The sequence below is a fragment of the Hemicordylus capensis genome, chromosome 5, assembly GCF_027244095.1.
Source record: "Hemicordylus capensis ecotype Gifberg chromosome 5, rHemCap1.1.pri, whole genome shotgun sequence".
In the NCBI taxonomy this organism is placed as follows: Eukaryota; Metazoa; Chordata; class Lepidosauria; order Squamata; family Cordylidae; genus Hemicordylus; species Hemicordylus capensis.
This window is the reverse complement of record NC_069661.1, coordinates 86451122-86470825: the sequence shown is the minus strand read 5'-3', so window position 1 is coordinate 86470825 and position 19704 is coordinate 86451122. Positions and strand designations below refer to the sequence as shown.

Sequence of the window (19704 nt, the reverse complement as noted above, 5' to 3'; positions counted from 1 at the left end):
TAAAATAAGTTATACAGAAAACTTAGTAGTATGTTTTGGTAGAATTAACACATTCAGTGGAAGACTCAGAGAATGGAAAAGAGACTGTTCCATATGTAGCTTTCTCCTGCCAGTGTTTCACAGATGTCCCAATATTTTCAGCCATTCATTGGCATAAAACTAATTGCAACAGTGTAGGGATGTAAGATTTGATTCGACCACAAATCAATTCAGGTCAAATCGGGTGCTTCGATTATTCTACCCTGAACCAGATCACCCTGAAGAAAAAGGCCCAAATTTGGGTTAGAATAGAATCACACTAATTCAACCCAAATTGATTTGGTGGCCATTTTGAGCCCCGTTTTACTGGGGAAATGAGCCTCAAAATGGCAGGGAGAGGGATCAGTGGGTAGACCAGCTCTCTGGGGCAGGCTGACACACCAAGTCCAGAGTGGAGGGCTGATCTAGCTGCCAATCCTAATTGGTAGACCAGCCCTACCCAGAAAACCGGGCAAGCTGGTCTACCAGTTGGGATTGGTGGGTAGACCAGCCATCTGCTTGGGACTTGGTGATTCAGCCTGCCTCAGAGCTGCTGATCACAATTGATAACCCAGCTATCCCTGCCATTTTGAGGCCCGTTTTCCCAGAAAAACAGGCTTCAAAATGGTTCCCAAATTGAATTGGGGTGATTAATCAAAGCAGCTGGCCAAGCTATCTGTTTTTGACAAATCAATGGGGTGGTGGTGTCTGTGATTTGATTTGACTTCAAATTAAATTGCAGATAGACAGTTCTAAACTGTCTGGAAAATCTGAAAACTAGCAAATCGCCAGGGCCAGATGGCATCCATCCAAGAGTCCTCAAAGAACTCAAATGAAATTGCTGACCTCCTTGCTAAAATATATAACTTATCCCTGCAATCAGGCTCTGTTCCAGAGGACTGGAAAGTAGCAAATGTAACACTGATTTTCCAAAAGGGATCCAGGGGCAATCTGGGAGATTACAGGCCGGTTAGCTTAACGTCCGTTCCAGGCAAACTGATGGAAAGCATTCCCAAGGATAAAATTGTAAAGCACATAGATAGAAGAACAGGCCCTGCTGGGAGAGAACCAGCATGGCTTCTGCAAAGGTAAATCTTGCCTCACCAACCTTTTGGAGTTCTTTGAGAGTGTCAACAAGTGTGTGGATAAGGGTGATCCAGTTGACATAGTCTACCTGGACTTCCAAAAAGCTTTTGACATAGTTTCTCATCAAAGACTCCTGAGAAAACTTAGCAGTCATGGGATAAGGGGACAAGTACATGTGTGGATTGCTAATTGGTTGAAGGACAAGATACAGAGGGTAGGGATAAATGGAGAGTTTTAACAATGGAGGAAAGTAAGAAGTGGGGTCCCCCAGGGATCTGTACTGGGGCTGGTGCTTTCTAATTTATTCATAACTGATCTAGAAGTAGGGGTAAGCAGAGATGTGGCCAAATTTACAGATGATACCAAACTCTTTTGGGTAGTGAAATCCAAAACATTGTGAGCAGCTCCAAAAGGATATCTCCAAACTGGGAGAGTGGGTGACAAAATGGCAAATGCGGTTCAGTTTTGGCAAGTGTAAAGTGATGCACATTGGGACAAAACCCCCCAACTTCAAATATATGTTGATGGGATCTGAGCTGTCAGTGACTGACCTGGTGAGGGATCTTGGAGTTGTGGTGGACTGCTCACTGAAAGTGTCGACTCAATGTGTGGCAGCTGTGTAAAAGGCCAATTGCATGCTAGGGATCATTAGAAAGGGAATTGAAAATAAAAATGCTAATATTATAATGTCCTTATACAAGACTATGGTGCAGCCACACCTGGAGTACTTGTACAATTCTGGTCACCACATCTAAAAAAGGACATTGTAGAAGTGGAAAAGGTGCAGAAGAGGGCAACCAAGATGAACAGGGGCCTAGAGTACCTTTCTTATGAGGCAAGGCTACAACACCTGGGACGACTTAGTTTAGAAAAAAGACAACTGTGGGGAGACATGATAGAGGTCTATAAAATCATGCATGGTGTGGAGAAAGTGGATAGAGAGAAATTCTTCTCCCTCTCACATAACACTAGAACCAGGGGTCTCCCATGAAATTGATTGCCAGGAAATTTAGGACCAGCAAATGGAAGTATTTTTTCACATAACACATAATCAATTTGTGGAATTCTCTGCCACAAGATATGGTGACAGCCAACAACCTGGAAGGCATTAAGAGGGGTTTTGATAACTTCATGGAGGAGAGGTCTATCATCGGCTACTAGTTGGAGGGCTATAGGCCACCTCCAGCCCCAAAGGCAGGATGTCTCTACCAGTTGCAAGGGAGTAACAGCAGGAGAGAGGGCATGCCCTCAACTCCTGCCTGTAGGCTTCCAGTGGCATCTGTTGGGCCAGTGTGTGAAACAGGATGCTGGATTAGATGGGCCTTGGGCCTGATACAGCGGGTCTGTTCTTATGTTCTTATGATATTGATTCATGCACATCCCTACTGCAGTGTGTATTCAGATTTACTTTTGAATAGAATTTTGGGCATGCTTGCAGTGGATAGTTTCCGTAAGCAAAAGAAAAAACATGTCTCTTAATACGAACATCTTTTTTTTAACTGCTTAACAAAATGCTGTTTCCTACAACAACTAGAAAATTATAAACAAGGGCTATCCTACCATTTATGTTTTATCCTCCCTATTCTGGCAAATATGTGGCATTTAATGAAAGAGAAATTGAAATAAATAAATGCTGTTTTGGCTTGTGATATATCACCAAGGGCTTTAAATATCTGCATAGTCATGAACACATCATAACTTCCTTTAGTTCTCTTGCATACTTCTCTTACTTCAGTTGGCTAGGCCAAACAAAAACTACAATTTTCATCAAGTGAGCAATACTAATTTATAGGTTTTAGTTTCTATTAGCAGTAGACTATCTGTAATAACCATCTCATTAATTCCTTTTGAAATAACTACAATAAATTGTCACCACAACTGACAACTTACCTCAGATTAAGAGGTATTTGTCCTTCCTTCACTTTGATGTATGTTCTACAGTCTTCCAATTTTGCATTGGAATTGTGCCAACCAGTTAAATTTACATAAAAGCAGAACATAGAATGCAAATATAGCTGGCCACTGCCATTACATGTTGTGTGTGTCGATCAAAAACACTGTACCGGGATTGTTATCTCCCTTCTCCTAGTTTGGAAATGATCTAAAATTTTGAATTGCTGTGGAATGCCAAAACTCTTGGTTTTTGTTTGCCATTTTTATTTCAACCACCTCAATTGTGCAATTAAAACAAAATGAATGTTCCAAACCAGGGTTTCTTAACCTTGGGCATGCAGATGTTGTTGGACTACAACTCCCATCATTCTCCACCACAAAGGCCATGTCTGGGGATGATGGGAGTTGTAGTCCAACAACATCTGGGGGCCCAAGGTTAAGAAACCCTGTTCTAAACATTTAAAAACCAGTAGGGTTTGGATTGACATATTAGAAGTTAGGAGAGATACTGCTTAATGTGGTACAGGTTTCAGTCCCTGAGCTACCTTTACATCTATTGTCCCATAATGCTCCATGATTCCTAGGGCCAGAACAGCAAACTTGGCAGCCAAAATACATTTGGTACGTAAATGGGTTTGTATAATTAGCATCCACTAAAAAGCATGGATATTGGAAGTCCCCCCCCCCCCGCCCTGTGTTTAGATGCACATTTCAGCAGGGTGACAGCTATACTGGATATGTACTTTGTTTTGAAATCACCACTATAGATAATGTAATTATTTATAAGCAAAAGGCATGAGAAGATGACCCCCAATTGGGCTCACTATAAAAAGAAATACAAGAGAAACACCAGCAACAACCACTATGAGGGAAGTTATCCTGGGCAATTATTGTGATCCTCCACTTAGAAAGGTCCATATTATTCAGCCTACATATGATAGTATCACTATTGGCAATTGTCTCAATTACTTAATGCTAACACCCTATTACAGTTATAGAGACAGATTAAATGTAATTAAGTGGAACACAGGAAGCTGATTCTTTGTAGACCATTGATCCATCTAGCTCAGTATTGTCTACACTGACTGTAGCAGTTCTCCAAGGTTTTGGGCAGGAGTCCCTCCCAGCTGTAACGGGAGATGTCAAGGAGTGAACCTGAGACCTCCTGCATGCAAAGCAGATGCTCCACCAGCGAGATGTGGCCCCAGCGCTGACATATAGTCACACATCCAAATGCAAACCAGGACAGACCCTGCTTAATAAAGGGAACAATGTATACTCACTACAGCAAGACCAGTTGTCTTCCTTGTGCAAATCTGATCCTGAGCACACTTCCTTGAAATAACTATACACTCATATATTTAAAATTTTAAAACTCAAACACTTTGAGGCTATTCACACATGCATGCAAAACCAGGGCTAAGGGAGCCCAGCCGGTTTTGCACGCACATGTGAAGTGCCGGGATTGGGCTGATCCCGGTGCCACCAAGGCAGCAAACCTGCCTGTTAAGCCTCCTCTAAAACAGGGTTAGGAGCGCTCTCCTACCCCCGGTTTTTTTAACTGTCTGGCAGCCGCAGCTTGCACCAAGGCATGGGGATTTTAAAAATGGTGGTGTTGTGCAAAAGCTCCCTCTTAAAACATATGAGGCATGCACACAGGTACACACATCATGCAAGTGTAGACATGCTTGTGCTAGCTCAACACTAGTCTGTTCCTAGTCTTTTCCTAGTTGTTCCAATGCAAGTTCCTGACTTAAGACAATGTCTTGTGCAACCACACCATTAGGATATCAGCCACTTGTTTCAGGCAAGTAGAAAACATTTGTCTTTTAATACGCTTATCAACATGTTTTATCCAGTATCTAGCTTAATTGTAATAGCAGCCTTGGTTTGCCTCTTTTGCCATTTGGTCCCTAAATGATTTTGTGAGGGCTGCTTCATACACTAGCTGACATCCAGGATAAACTACTCAATATGATACGATATGATAATTCTTTATTCAGTCACTGACCAGAAAAGAAATGCATCAAGATATCAAAGAAAAAGCAAAACATCGGAGCATAACAACAATATCCAATAGCTATTATACAGAGGAGTTAAAAGGCTGTAGAAGATGTTATAACTTGTCTAATCCTGTTAGCAATCAGAAGAAATTTGGCCACATTATATGTGACCTCAGCATCTCGATCCGAAAACAAATAGTTAGTACAAGGTTGATCTGAACGGCCATAGCAATTTTTTAGATAAGAATCAATAAGAGCACCAAAAATCATTATAAAATTCACAATATAATAAAATATAAGTAATTGACTCAACCGCTTTATCACCACACAAAGATAAATTACTCAGTGAAAGTCCTATTAAAACTAAGTAGTCCTTTTAGAGTAGCTCCTGAATAGTACTATTGAATAACGTAGTCTGGATATCAGCCACTATACTTTAGTGGTATATATATTAGACCTGTAGCATGCATGGTTGGCCAAAGTGCTCCACAATATGTATTTGTTAAAAACATAATATGTAATTTATCTTTAAACCCAAATGGAATGGTGACGGGAGTTTGCTTGACTAATTTCTTTTAATCATCTTTGGTTTTGCTACTCACTCAAAAAGAACAGACTGAAATCTAGACAGAAGCTGAAGGCCCACCTTTTATTTTCAAATCACTTGGTAAAGCTGCATGCACATGACTGCATTATATATTTTTTAAAAGATCCAAAGGAATTTCATCACAATCCACATTACTGGCAAGTGCTACATGCCCAACAGTTAATTACCACAAGGTGTCACTAGAGAGAATGAAACAATATGCACAAAATAAAAGAAGCATCAAAGTATCTGAATAATTAATTTCTGGGTAAACTTCCACAAAGTATTCAAGAATATTACAATTTTGCATTTTAAATCAATCAATCAATAGAGGCACTGTTTAATTTGAAATGGGAGTCGGGTGGGGAGAGAGAGAGAGAGATCTCAAATCCTACTTTTTCTTCATGGGTTGTGTGTACACCTGCCAAGAAATAAATCAGAATGTAGTGCTCTATCTGCTGCACAGTTTACTACTGGGAACAATAATTAAAGTTCTGTCAGGTACATAAAGGGTGCTAGAGAGACAATTAGAAAATGTTTTGCTAGCCCAAGGTCTTTCTGGATGTACGAGTATATAGATTTCGGTGGGGTGGGTGGGTAAAGACAACATATTTGTCCCTAAAATTTATGTATTTATTATAGCATAAGCATGCATAAATTACAGCCTGCTTTGTTACATGATCTATATTCCACCCTTCCTCTAAGGAGCTCAGAGCACTGCATATGTCATGCCACCTCCTTTAGACCAGAAGTTCTTAACTTGGGACCCGTGGGATAATCCAGGTGGCCTGGCTTGAATTCAATTCAATTCAATTTGCTTTCTAGTGAGACAGAATAAAGTTCTGGAAAATAATTATCTACTTCTCTAGTTTTCTGCTTCTCTAGAAGTACTAGAGTACTTCTTGAGTTTTTATTGGAGCCTTATGAAAATATATTATAAGGGTGGGCTTCCACTGATAATACCTGAGGATCTGGCATGGTATGAAGGCACAAAAAGGTTACGCACCCCTGCTTTAGACCAAAGTTTGCAACTGTTTCTTCCATACAGTCTCTTTAGTGGCAACTTATCTGTGAAATTCATTGCCTCCAGATCCAGTCTCTCCCACTCTTCAAGAAGCACCAAGATGCATCTATTTTTGCGTCTTTCCTAATTAATTGAGGTATTCTACTTCAGAGGCCAACATCCTGACTAATAAAGCATGCACATGAAGAGGGGCGGTGGAAATGTGTCGAGAGCCCTCATGCAACTCCCCCATCCCCCTGTGTGCACTCTGTTGTGCACAACTGCCATTGGTTTGGAGCACTTCAGAAGCACTCTGAAAGATAGGAAAATAGGAAGCTGCCTTCTACTGAGTCCAACCATTGGTCCATCTAGCTCAGTATCTTCTGCACTGACCGGCAGCAGCTCTTTAAGGTTTCAGGCAGGAATCTTTTCCAGCCCTACCTGGAGATGTGAACCTGGGACTTTCTGCATGCAAAGGAGATGCTCTGCCACTGAGCTAGAACCCTAAACTCTTTCAGAAACTCATCGCTGACCCTCAGCGCTCCAAGCTCTAATTGAGTTGCGCAATAGTATCCATGCAGGCCGATTGGCGGAGTTGCATAAGGGATCCCAGCACATTTCCGCAGTCCCTCCTCCTTACATGCATGCTTCATTAGTCAGAATGTCTGTGAGTCTCACTTCCTCCATTGCCTTCTCTTACCCCCTTGCCCTTTCCTTCTACATCTGATTATTTAGATTGTAAGTCTAAATTGTAAACTTTGCTCACAGATTGTAAGTCTGTGGGCAAAGTTTGGTTGTTTTTATTAAAACGTGTTTTATTAAAACTTTTATTTTCTACTCCAAGAGCTGAAGAAATCTTATTACTACTGCTGGCTTCCTGGGACTACATTTCCATGTCACATAAAACTAGTCATTTAACCTGAAAAATATCAGAGGTGGTATGGATTGTATTTCAAGTGTTTTCTGAATAAGAAAAGGGCTGAGAGCCTCTGTGAAACCAGGAGAGTCAGGAAAGGTTCCCAGGGATCAGCTGTGCATGGCCACAGGCTACACTTGCAGAGAACTGTTGCAGGCTTCATATAGAGCATGCAGCAGGGAGAAGAGAAACCATTAGAACTCACAGATTAGGAATAGGGAGGTTAGGGTGGGATAGTGACTGAGGAAAAGGAGAAAAGGTATTCATCAACTTCTTTTTCCCTGGGTTCCACACAGGGGTGTCGCTATAATTGAGCGGTTGGCTTCAAAGAACTCGGGGCCCCCAGCTCCTGAGGGACCCCCAGCTCCATCCATCTCTATTTTCTTCATTATCTCCCTCACTCCAAGGGACCACTGGGGAGAGGATTGGACATGGGCCCCTTCTCCCCTAGCTACACCCCTGGGGTCTACAGCTTCCTCTTAAAAGACCTGGCAAGTCATCAGGTGCAGAGCCAGCCGAACGGCAGTGACATCATGTGCAAAGGGGGCGTGGTCTTGAGCTCCAAAAAGCCCGAGCGAGTTCTCGTCATTTCAGGCAGCGCATGCTCCCTGACAGCAGTTATTTCTCTTTCTTTACTTCGCTGGAGGGAGAGAAAGGAAAATAAAGGCTGTCAGGCAGCAAACGCTGCCTGAAAGGGACAGGGGAGAGCTCGATCGGGGCTCTCTGGAGCCCGGGCATGGGTGGGCGGAATTCGCTCAGGGCTCTTCTGGAGCCTGAGCCACACTCCCCTGTAGGCTTTGGCGGCCCTTTCCATTGGCAGCCTGGGTGCTTTGAACCTGTTTGCACATTGGTGGCTCCGCCCCTGCAAGTCATTTTGTAGACCTTTCTTTCTGCATAGAGTTTTATACTTTTAAAAGGATGAGCCTGGCCTTCTGATACGTTTGCATCTGGCAGCATGCTGGGGAGCTATTTATGGGCAACAGTTTTTAACCCTTAAAAAAATAATTGCTATAGCTAGTTAGGAAAATACTGCCCCATAAAGTACAGGGAGAAGAAGAGGTAGGTTTGCCAACTCTCCAGCAATCAGCATCAATCTCAGGTGGCTACTGATACGAGGACCCATCAGAGCATCCCTCCAGGGATTGTTGCTGGTGTCTTACTTATGTTTCTTTTCAGACTGTGAGCACCTTTGGGAACAGGGAGCCATCTTGGACACACAGCACCACTGAAGAACATAGCAATGATCTGGAGGAATGTAGGTGCAACCTTGCTTTACCCACCCCCCACCTCCCATACACACCCCAGCCACCAGGGAGTTTGATCATTGCTTGTAAGTTTCTCAGTCTCTCATAATGGGGTGCAGCAATCCACAGTCAACAGCCTTGCACAGTTAATGCTTATCATAGAAAACAAAGAGAGTAAGCACAGGACAACTGCAGAGGTAAGTTGAATTTGGCCTTTTAAATTGTTCAGTCATATCATCAGATGTATTATTATTCCATTAGGGTTATAGCCAACCATTTCCCAAGGGTTGATAAGGTGGATAATAGCAGTTTCCCACAGGGAACTTTAGGTGAATAAGAGCAGTTTTCCACAGAGAGCACCCTCATGGCACCTACTCACACACCTGGATGCAACAGACCAAGAGAACAATAGGAAGTTGTCTCTTGAAATGGAAAGTACCCCAGTGCATAAGACAGCAAGACAATGATACAAAATGCAGAACATGTCTAACCCCATAATGCACACTTGAGCATCTTATGCCCTAATTCATCACATGGATATGGCAACAGATATCAGTTCCTGTCCCTAAACAGTTCACAATCTTAAAGGGCATTTTTCCCCCTGCCCCACCCCCACCCCCCATAATTAGAAATCTGTATATCATAACAATTGGGAGTCTCTGGTGCAATATTCGCCTTCAGGCATTGGGAAACAACTACTACTACTACTACTGCTACTACTACTACTGAGATTTATATACCTCTCTTCAACAAAATTCTCAAAGCAGTTTACATAGAAAAATTAAAAAAATACATAAATGAGATGGTTTCCTGTCCCTAAAGGGCTCACAATCTAAAAAGAAACATAAGGCAGACACTGGCAACAGCCACGGGAGGGATGCTGTGCTGGGGCTGGATAGAGCCTGCTACTACATTTATCAAACGACTACATTTATGAAATTGCTGAGATGCTGCAAGGCACAAAATTAGGCCACCAAGGCTTCAGGATGGGCCAATATAACAGCCTTTGAAAAGTAGCACAAGGATGCACTGAGATGTTACACTTTGCTAGTAGCAACACATTGCACTAAACAAGCTATCAAATAACCACTTGTCCTAAGTTACATTTTGTAAATAGCAACACAGCTGCTCAGATCAGCTGTAGCACCATAAACTCAGTTCCTAATGGCAGCATAGCTTGTCTTTTGCACAAATGTTACTTAACTACTTTTAGCATACTCCTAAAATAAGGCACCTCTTACAGCCAGCCATGTTACATTAAATGTATCATTGGCTCTAATGTCAGAGATGTAGCACGGTTTGAGAGGGTGCTGGGAGAAAAACTGAACCCCCACCTCCATTGCACCCCTGCACCCCCACTTCTTTTTTTGTAGGGCGGGAGGGGGAAAGCAAAGAGCAAATGGTCACTCAGCTGGCAGGCCCCTTTCCCTCAAGGCCTCGGGGATATTTATTCCCACTTTGTTCAATTATAGCTACACCCTGCCTGATATGTTTATTTTTTCTTTAGCAAACAGCAGCTATGCAGGGGAGAAGAGGGATCTGGATTAGGACTGCAGCATGGGGGAATGGGGTGAATCTTTTGCACATACTGTGGTTCCTTCCCCCTCACAGTTGCAATTTGCCCCAGGAGGGAAGTTCCTGTTTCCACCAATAAGAGCTTCCTGCCCTGAGAAAATAATAGCAGTTGTGGAAGGAGGAAGCCAGTTCATCCCATCCATCACCACAGGAAGAACTGCTATAAAAATTAAACTCAGATTAATGTCAAGGCCAACATTGTAATACACAATTTTGCCCCAAGTTTATGACTTAGTATTATTACTATTACTATTATTTATATACTGCTTGGTTTACACAGGAGGAAAAACAGAGTGATACTTCAGCTGTAGGGGTATGCAGAACTGGTTCAAATTAAAACCAGTTCGATTTGAATCAGCCCAGTTTGAGCTCGAACCGAACCGGGCCCAGTTCAGATTGAACTGATTCAGCACAGTTTGACTAGTTCAGGATGCTTTCAAAGGGGAATCCTATATTCCCCTTTACAAGCATCCCCAACCAGATCGAACCGGGCTGAACCAGTTCAGCCCGGTTCGAATGCATGAACTGAACAGCTGGCCGGTTCTAATGGGTCAAGGCCTGGACTGCTGAAGGGAGCACCGGTAGTGCCAAGAGAAGCCTTTGCTGCCGGTACAGGGGAGCCACCAGTGCAGCAGCGGGTAAGGTTACCTCTCCGGCCCCCCTGCCCACCCTTTCAACATTTCCCCGCATTAGGGAGGGATCCCCTTGGCTTGTAAAGGGGAATCCTTACCAGATCTACCCACTTCAAATGCACGAACCAAACTGCCAGCCAGTTCTAACAAATTAGCTTGTGGACTGGCGGTTCAGTTCAATTTTGGTTCCAAATCACCCAGAACGGCTCTGTGCGCACCCCATCTCAGCTGAAAGTAGTAATAGAGTAATAGAGATAATAAAATCAGATTATTATCAGATTATTATATGTATATTATATCACCACCTAGAGATACACATCAGGCAGTATATAAATCTGATAAATAAGTAAATATTTGAATATATTGGCTGCTGTCTCCCCACCCTTTACATGTGCATTTGTACATCCCAAAACACTCTTTTTCCTCTTTCCAAGTACTGGACAAATGGATTTCCCCCCAGACTGTGTGCATACACAAAATATTCACAAAACATTTGTAGATTAATATTATATTTTTGGTTCCAGATCTCAAAGATGTTCTGAAAGAAGTTCTTAGTGCCAAAGTATTATTCCTTGCTCCTCACAGCTACACCAGCAGTGCTTCAAGGTTCTTTTTTTTTAAAGTTAAATTTAGAGGGTGGAGCATGGGTTCCCTCTGTGAAATGCTAGTTTTTCTGACAGCTTACTCAAAACCACTGCACATACTTCTCTTGGGTGATACCATATTGAACTAAAAAACCAGCAGAGGCTCAGTAGAAGAACTGGGAGCCTCAAGTGCTGAAGCAATACCAAACCTAAGAGGGTGTGGACTTGGTCATCAATCCGCATAAGAGACCACTAGAAGTCTCAAGTAAGAGCAAGATATATATATATATATATATATATATATATATATATATATATATATATACATACATACATGCAGGTATAACATAAATACACATATTTTTAAAGTTAGCAGGAAAAAATGCAGGTATATCAGCTGCAAAGGGGTTCCCAAGCAAGTCTTATTTATTTGCATGAAAATTTGGATGGTTCCATCCCAGTTATGTACTTTAGTAATTACATGCCTATGGGACAGAGAAGAGATTTAGGAAAATTTGGGATGAGTCGCAAATGATCCAGTGTACATGTTATGACAAAAGTTAGAACTTGGTGAATGTTGATATTTACCAGGAATTATTTTAGAAGGCAGACTAGAAATATCAGGGAATTCTACTAGTAAAAGACTGTAATATTTAATAAGATGGGTCTCTAAATGTCCAAAAGAAGCTTCATGACACTAAAGTTTATTAATAAACCTCAAGATCCGACTAGTGCCCTTGATAAATGAAATTTCCTAATTTCTAGGACCACCAGCAGCAGTTGTCAAGATCAGATGTCTGCTAGAGCTCATACAGGAGGGGCTCATCTCATCTGGAAAGAGGCCCAGAAATCATCCTCATAGTGGCAAGGATGACAACTGGAGCAGCAGCATAAAAAGGAAACATGGGAAGGATTATGTAGGGCTTCCAGATAACCAAAAGGTGCAGTAGTAGAGTCAGCCAATGAAGAGTATCTTCATGAAAGATAATGACTGTTGCCAGTGGCTGTCTATGTTCTGTGTTTTGGAAGGGAAGATCAGCTGTTGTTGCTGAAGTGAATGAGGAAACGGCCAGGAGGAAGAGCTGTGGCAGCTTTAGTATGGGGACAGCAGGTGGCAGAAGAGAGGAGAAGGAGAAGCTGCCTTTTGTTTTGCAAGCAAAAACCCAGAGGGCCATGATACAGTTCCATCCTTTACAAGTAAATGATGGAAATGAAGGTGAGATTTGGTCATTTGCCAAGGACACTGGATCAGTCTTGAGACTGACCAGGAAGTATCAGTGTTTTCTGGCATTTCCCGCAAATCGCCAAAGATCTTAGCAGAAATTATTAGCATTCAACATTTTTCTGACAGCTACCATAACATGTATTCCAGTATATTCCAATGTTTATTTTGGCAGTTTATGTTCCCTCCTAGTACAAAGTTAAACTGCTGCTGATCATAGTAAAGTAGGTGTCGACTCCTGGCGACCACAGAGCCATGTGCAGGGGCGTAGCAAGGTTGGAGTGGGCCCAGAGACAAGATTTTAAAATGCCCCCCCCCAAAGTCCAGGGCCTCCGCACACCCCAGGTCCCCAAGGATTTAAGTCTGATATTCCAAAATAAGTATGCTGCCTGCAAATACATTTCACTGAATACACACACACACGTCATAATATATAGTGATATACATTGAGTACTATACATTTGTATTACTTTTAATGCCTAGAACACACTAGAAAGATGAATTATTAAAATGGGCCCCTCGCTGCAGATTAGCAAAGGAGACTTTCAACCATGCAGGGTGAGCCTATGTTTGTTTTCTCAGAATTCTGAACAAATTCAGTCAAGTTTGATTGCAGGAGGTTTTTCACAGGAGGCTTTTAAAGCCCTTTAAGACACATCTCCTCTGGAATGGAGGTGCTGCATTCACATGTTGGCCAGATTTACCCTGAAGTCCCTGCAAGTTATTGGGGAGCAGTTCACACACAAGAAAAATAAAATAAAAGCACCACACATGCTTCACAGTTCTCACTCAGACCTTCTGGGTTGCAAAACAACTTGAACATAAGTGCATTTATAAATGAATGAATGAATAAATAAAATTAATAAAATACTGTTCCAGAAGTTTTTGCAATTTTCTGCCATGAAACAAGCCACTTATAGGACTTTTTAGATAGTTTTTTTTAAGTCAGCAAATTTTCCAAGCTGTTTCAAAATAAATATTCAGAGACTTCTCGGTCCCTCCCCTCCCCCCTATCCAAGCCCTATGGCAAGCAGATCCCTATATATGGGGGGGGGGGGCGGGAAAGGTAACCACAAAAAGGAGTTCACACTCTACCTGGCAAATGCTGGTCTGGGTTGAGCAGGACAGCAAGGGGTCTTCTGCTGCAGAGAACACTCTGGCTGCCTCCTCCTTCCTTGCTTGCTTGGGCCCTACTCGAGTTCAGGCTTCACTGCGGCCTACACGGAGGCCTCCGTGGAAGCCCCGCCCACCCGCCGATCAGCTGAGAGGCGGGAGAAAAGGAGCTCTTTGCAGCTTGCCTGCTGCTTCGATTGCGGGCCAGCAGAACAAGCAGGAGAGATGGCGAAGAGGGCAAGTGGCTGAGAGGCTATGGGGCTGGGCAGGGGGCAATGGGGAGTCACATGAGGTGCCTCTGGGGTGCCCCTCCAGGCAGTGGGGCCCCCAGACAACTGTCTCCCCTTGCCCTATCATTGTTACGCGCCTGGCCATGTGGCTTTCTTTGGTAGAAAACAGGAGGAGTTTACCATTGCCTTCTCCTACACAGTGTGAGATGATTACTTTCAGCACCTTCCTATATTGCTGCTGCCAGATATAGGTGTTTCCCATATTCTGGGAAACATACCAGCGGGGATTTGAACCAGCAACCTCTTGCTCGCTAAGCAAGTCATTTCCCCACTGCACCATTTGGTGGCCGTTGATCATAGTAGTATATCCTTTATTATTGAATACCACAAGCTGAATTCTGTTCTGTGACAATCAAAAAAGCAGTGTGGCATGTGAGGAAAGAATGCAATGCAGGCATAACAGTACAATGTGTCCAGATCAGCTCCTCACATCCTACCAGGGTGCATATAAAATAATAATAATCATCATCATCATCGTTGTCGTCGTCGTCGTCATCATCGTAAGACTAGGAAAATAATGACCATCAATCATGCTCTGCACCACCACAGTGATATAGATAGGCTATACCTCCCTCACAGCTCAGGTGGAAGAGGAATGCTGCAAGTCCATCAAACAGTAGAGGAGGAGAAAAGAAGCCTTGAAGAATATATCAAGGACAGTGAAGAAGATGCACTTCAAATGGTCAATAATGAGAAACTATTCAGCACCAATGAAACAAAGCAGGCCTACAAGAAAGAACAAGTCAAGAACCGAGCAGAAAAATGGAAAAATAAGCCACTGCATGGTCAATATTTGCACTATATAGGTGGAAAATCAGACATCACCAAGACCTGGCAATGGCTTAAGAATGGCAACTTGAGGAAAGAAACAGAGGGTTTAATATTGGCTGCACAAGAACAGGCACTAAGAACAAATGCAATAAGAGCAAAAGTTGAAAATCAACAACAAACAGCAAGTTCCGCCTTTGTAAAGAAGCAGATGAAACAGTGGTGGAAGCAACCTAATCAGCTGTTGTAAAAAGATCGCACAGACTGACTACAAACAAAGGAATGACAAGGTAGCAGGGATGATACACTGGAACATCTGCATAAAATTGAAAAAGTTGTAGAAAATGAAGTTGCAAAAATATTATGGGACTACAAACAGGCAAACATCTGCCACACAATACACCAGATATCACTGTAGTCGAGAAGAAAGAAAAGCAAGTTAAAATAATCGTCATAGCAATACCAGGGGATAGCAGAATAGAAGAAAAAGAAATAGAAAAAAATCACAAAATACAAAGATCTACAAATTGAAATTGAAAGGCTGTGGCAGAAGAAGACCAAAATAATCCCAGTGGTAATTGGTGCCCTAGGTGCAATTCCAAAAGAACTTGAAGAGCACCTCAACACCATAGGGGCCACAGAAATCACCAGCAGCCAATTACAAAAAGCAACTTTACTGAGAACAGCCTATATTCTGCGACGATATCTATAACAACAGCAACAACATTTACAATACAATTCAGCCATCCCAGGTCCTTGGGAAGGACTCGATGTCTGGATAAAACAAACCAGTCAATAACACCTGTCTGACTGTTTAAATAAATAAATAATAATATAAATTTATTTGTTAGCTGCCCCATAACAAATTTTTCTCTGGACAGCCCACAACGCAGAACTAAATCATATAATAAAAACACATAACACATACATTAAATCATAACAGACAAAAAGGGAGAAAATAAAAGACAAAATACAATACAAAGCAGTTTAAAAACTCATTTTAAAATAAGTCAAAAAATCAAATCAGATCAGATCTGAAAATCAGAATTTAAAAGGCCTGGGAGAACAAAGGTCTTCACCTGGCATCTTAAAGAACAAAGTGATGAAGTCAGGCAAACCTTTCTGGGGAGGCTATTCCATAAATGTGGTGCAACCACAGAAAAGGCCCTCTCTCTAGTAGCCACCTGCCTCACCTCATTTCTCAGGGGCAACCAGAACACTCCTTGTCATATGAGCAACTGTATCATATCATATAATTCCTCTGTATCATAACTGTAGCATAGCATATCATTCCGCATCATGTGAGTAACTGTAATGGAGGTGTATAGGCCCCATATTGTGAGACACCTCTTCCAAATTTGATATTTGGGCAGCATTGTTATATTAGGATCAGTCAGTTTGCAAAGCTTCACAATCTGTGTGTTAATGTTTAGGCCATCAATCATTACATTGAGAATGATTTTGTGAGAAGTAAAATTCTCATAGATTCTCAAAAGTAAGCTCTGTCTGCACAGAGGCCCTCCCTAAACAAAGGTTCTCCCATTGCATGAGTCTAGGCACATGCAGTTTGTACATCCAATAGGCTCCTTCACAGCATGCAGAGTAGGGGTGCAGTCAGCAGACACAAATGGATGCAATCACATTCTGTGAGACATGACCTATAAACATGTCCCCTTAACTTATAAGCTTTGAAAAGTGCTCACAGGTCAAGAGAACTAGCCTAACCTTCTGCCTGCCTTACTAGTTTTCTACAGTGGGTTTTTTTTCATATGGAGGAACATTCAGCTATGTGAATCAGGCTGTAGTGGTTTCTGAGGCCATAAGGCAAACACAGGCTTATGACTTCAGAAAGAACAAGGCTTTAAGGAATACAGAATCAACTACTTGCATACACAGAACCCAGTGGAAAAGCTAGGAATGGAATTCATAGGATATTGTCACAAGGAACACTAAAGACCGGTTCTGCACATACAACCCAAAGCACAACTCGACAGAACACAGAAAACTGCAGCATCACATATGGATTTGATTTTAAAACTTGGCATTTAAAAGGGTCCAAAGTACTTAATATACAGTATTTCAGTACGCTTGGCAACAACCTTATCTGGTAGATCAGTGTTATTATCCCCATTTTGCAAATGAAGGGCTGAAGCTGAAATATAGTAGTTTGCCTGCTACCATACTAGTGAGTTTATGACAGCGGTGACATTTGAGAGGTAAGAGTCAGCAGAGTGTCTTAGCTAGACTAGAACTGGGAGGACCCAAGTTCAAAGTCCCACTCAGCCATGACTCTCATTGGGCTTCTTAGGGTCAGTTCCTATTTCTTTGCCTAACCTATTTCATAGGGTTGTTGTGAGGATAAAATGGAGAGAGAGACCATGTATGCTTTCTTAAGCTTCTTGGATGAAGGATGGGATTGAAATATAATAAGTACATTTGAACTGGAGACATCTTAGTCTTTCAAAAACCATGCCACACTAGCTCCCAAGATGGAACCATTGCTCAGTCCCCAAATTGGCATGCAGAAATAAGCACAATTCAAGTGAGCTACTTGGCTCTCATCTCTGTAGTCAGGTTCAGATTTGCCTCCAAAATACATGCCTGCCTTAAACACTATTGCATGCCAAACTACTTCTTGTTGTCTGTGCATATTGGAGGATTGTGGCCATCATTTGTATGAAAGATTATATTCAACCATAAGGTTTATGCTGCAATAAAATGCCGTATTTTCACATGCAAAGAGAACGTCTGCCTTAGAGGTAGACAGAGTGAGATTATGCATTGTGATAGATACAGCTGCTACTGTCTCAGAGTCTGTAACATGGACCTTGACCCTAAAAATGTAATCAGATCGTTCATTAAAAATAGATTATGCAGTTGTTGGTGGAAGAAATTTGCTGTTGCAGGCAAACGGAAGAGGATAATGTGGTTGAGACATTATGCATTCATTTACTGTGCAGAAAGGAGAATTGTCTGGAAAAGGGCTCCAGCAGAGAGAGTACTTTAAATCTAAGTTGTAAATCACAATGGATGCACAAACTTGCTATTGAGTTATTAATATGCATGGCATAGCGATGCACTGGAATGTTTGGACTCACCAATGATACTTCTAGAAGTGAATAAAATATTTCTAGAGCACAACAAAATGGTTGCAGTTATCAGTTAGAATAAAAGAGCATTATGTTACAAACAATTTAGCTCTTGCCTGGTTAGCACAAGTACTAGTTGTTCCCCAGATGACTGTAGCCCTATTTAGACATTATGGACTGGTTCAGATGATAGCCCGCCTGCACATGCAAAAAGGCTGGGGATGCACCAAAATAAACACACCCCTTACACACAATGAAGGGATGCCCTGAGAGCACGCCTATCCTGACGTCATCAGAGGACATCCTGATGTACTCTCAGAGCAGCCCTTGTCTGTGTGCATCTGAATTGCTCCTCTAAATTTGCTTCTAATCCTTGTTTAAACACACACATCTGTACGCAGGTATAATTATTCACATGTTATACAGAACACAGATACAGCAGTGCACTTCCTATCTGCATCTTCCATTTCGGGAGGCCGGAAATGAAAAGATCCACTTTTAAAGTAAATGCAGGTATAGTCATTCACACAAAAGCATCTAATGTTCAGATGATAGTATTCATACCGCTGAGAGATCCAAAAGGATCAGCAGAATCACACTCCCTCTGTTGATAACCAATTGGGGATAATCCATCAGGCCGACCAAGGCAGTCTCAACCCCATAGCCCGCTCGAAAGCGGGTTTGAAATGGGTCTAGATAATCTGTATCATTCAAAACTGCCTGGATGTTTTAGTGTGAATGACTGTACTTGTATTCATTTTTAAAATGAACCTGAATACATGTTCCCTGAAATGCAGAATACAGAGGAAAAAGTCTACTGATATACTTGTATTCAGCATAAAACATGTGTGTATAGACATATGGATGCTACTGGCAAAATGGTGGCAACAGGGCCATCACTCCATGGTAAAACCTCCATGCTTGTTGCCTCCACTTCTGCCACTGACTTGCCATTTAAAACAAGTGCACAGGAGAGAAAAGCACCACACCAATAAATAGGAAGGAAGGAAGGAAACAGGAATGGTGCAATAGCAGTTTATAAAAGAATAGATCCCAAAGCGTTTTGAGCAGAACTCTTCTTCAGGGGACTACAATATATAAGCTATACCAATGAGGATAATAAGAGATCGCTATAAAAGGAACAATATGAAACAATTTAAAAATAGATACAAGCAAGATATGATTCTAACCTTATAAAAAAGGAAGTAAGGTTTACAAAGCCACCTTCAGTGGCACAGCGGGAAAATGCTTGACTAACAAGCAGAAGGTTGCCGGTTCGAATCCCCACTGCTACTATATCGGGCAGCAGCGATATAGGGAGATGCTGAAAGGCATCATCTCATACTGTGTGGGAGAAAGCAATGGTAAACCCCTCCTGTATTCTACCAAAAAACCCCACAGTGCTCTGTGGGTGCCAGGAGTTGAAATTGACTTGATGGCACACTTTTACTAAGATGTACAAAGATAAAAGAGGTTATAATAAATAACTTACAACTAACAGACTAGAGGTTAAAACAGTACAGGCAAACCTCATTATCCACGGATCCGACATCCATGGTACTGCATATCCACACTGGGTAATTGACACCCAACCTCAGCATCCGGGGTGGGGGTTTAAAGGGTTACATTCCACTATCCATGGTTTTGGGGTGGCCAGAAATGACCTCCGAGGTTATTTACTG

The 19704-nt window shown here is 42.0% G+C and overlaps 1 protein-coding gene across 1 annotated transcript in view; it reads right to left on the bottom strand.

The window, feature by feature from the left end:
• The window catches only part of PRIMPOL (primase and DNA directed polymerase), a 90136-nt gene extending 76184 nt beyond the window's left edge, over positions 1–13952 (bottom strand). The window contains exon 1 of the mRNA XM_053253443.1: positions 13858–13952. The gene's annotated coding sequence lies outside the window, so the exon portion shown is untranslated. The remainder of the gene's footprint in view (positions 1–13857) is intronic.
• Positions 13953–19704: the final 5752 nt, after the last annotated feature.